The sequence below is a fragment of the Nestor notabilis genome, unplaced genomic scaffold (genome assembly GCF_000696875.1).
Source record: "Nestor notabilis isolate BGI_N333 unplaced genomic scaffold, ASM69687v1 scaffold13333, whole genome shotgun sequence".
In the NCBI taxonomy this organism is placed as follows: domain Eukaryota; kingdom Metazoa; phylum Chordata; class Aves; order Psittaciformes; family Psittacidae; genus Nestor; species Nestor notabilis.
This window is the reverse complement of record NW_009922453.1, coordinates 17,888-20,010: the sequence shown is the minus strand read 5'-3', so window position 1 is coordinate 20,010 and position 2,123 is coordinate 17,888.

Here is a 2,123-nt window from a genome sequence, read left to right as displayed (position 1 = left end):
TGCCAATGTGAACTCCCACATTCAAGATTTAATGGATAGACATAAGGAATGTGATGCTTGGGTGGGGTTTTTCCACTTACAACCTGCACGTGGACATCCAGTTAAAACCTGCAGACACCTGGATACGATCTTTGCCTGCAACCTAAGCAAGCCATCTTCTCCTATTGCTTCAGAATTGTACTTCTCAATAGCATCTACACTACCACCACCAAATGGTCAGCCGCGAGGCTCCACTCTGCTAACTAACTGCTGGATTTAGAAACACTACGGGAACCTGCAGCAAAAGCTAAAGCTTTAGGTTTTAGCAAATACATGGCTGTTTGGAGATGGCTCACTAGGGAGGCTCTTGTGACAACGTTCTCCCTGGATGGAAACAGAAGGAGCAGAGAGGTTTTCCTGACTAAATCTTGGTGCCCATGTTTCATGCGTTTCATCTGGTTAAGTAAATTTATGGAAAAAAAAGAAGAAAATAAGTGATAGTTGCAATACAAAGAGTACAGTGTGGAAACTGAAGAATCTTCTCATTCCATTCATTAGGGACAGTGAGCTCAGCCCACTTTTGGCATCACAAATAGAGTATTTTCTAACTCGTAACAAGAAGGCATCATATCTGTCCAGATAGCACATCCTATTTACAGCACACGTAGCTCTCCTATTCCACAGTAAATAAGCAGTTTAGTCACGTTCAGCATATAGTGCCAAGAGCAAATCATTGGTCACGCAATGACTCTGCTCTCGTTGCTGCTACATACAACAGTCCATTTCTCAAAGCAGCCTCTGAGCGATAGGATCACAGAACACGTCTCCTGGGGAAGGAAAAGAAAAGCCTCATGCTGGTGCCACATTTAAAAGTTTTGCCAAACTTAAACAAAACCACAGGAAAACACATCCTGAAAAGTGTAACAATAAAACAAAGTAGTGGTCCAAATTTTCCTCAGAGAATTTCAGATTCCCTCTGGAAGACCAAGATCTCAGTACCAGGAGCCACAAGGATTACCTGTGCTATACACAGCTTCAACTAACGTCTTCCACACACACTAGACTCTCAAGCTCCCCTTGCCTCTTTTACCCCACAACAACCAACTTCACAGGCTTTGAAAATCACCTGTAGGATATGGGTGTTTGTGTGGAGGGGTGTTTGTGATTTACACTTCTGCAGTACTGCATCAACTCCATTTTTCTTTTCCTTGTGCATGGCAGTCTTTTAAAAGCCCCAGGAAACAATATTGGTTTGCAATGTCTAAGCCTCTTTTCCTTCAGAAATAGTTCTGATGAAGCTGCCTTTCAATAGCATTCTGTGTCACGCTTTGGTGATGAGAAAGAAATCAGAAGCCAGGTGCCTGTCACCAGATGGAAGAGAAATTAAACAGATAGATGACTTCAGTTCAGACACCTAATCTGGTAAGTGATGGTGAATGCTACTATATACAACAGCTGACGTTACAATATAAAATATGGTCACAAAAAGAGCTAGTCTTAGCAACAAGCTACATTTTCATTTTGTTCTTATTAAGCAGAAATTTACATCAGCATAAGTTTTGATCAATGAACTTGAACCTAATACGAATTATATCAATGAGCCTACTAAGGGAAGAACTGTCACTAAAGTATGTTGTAAAACAAAAAGGTACAAACAACACTGCTTTTTAGCAGTAAGCTTCCAATTCACAAACTAGCTCATTAAAAATGCAATTAAAAACAATGTAACGAAAAGCACAGAAACTCTACTACATCACACTCCTAAAAATACAGCAGTTGATCACATACAAGTATTCCAAAAATATAGAACCCAGCTAGGTATCACAGAAAATTAAGCCAAAGATCACCATACAAATATCAAACAATGTCCTAAGAACAAAAGAAAATGCCCTTTTTTTTTCTTCCTTGTTTTTTAAGCAATGTGTTTTCACAATGTGAATAAATACTCCTAAATGTTAAGCTTCACTCTACAAGGCTCCACGTTATCGAATTCTCCCTCAGGCTACTTCCCCATTATTCCAATTGCACGGAGTTACCCTGTGTACCAGCTTTCTAACGTCAGTCCTTCAGCCATTAACAGGCTAACAGGTTGGCTCTCCAGAACAGCCTCGGAAGCAGCTTGCAAGGTATTGCTTTACGTTACT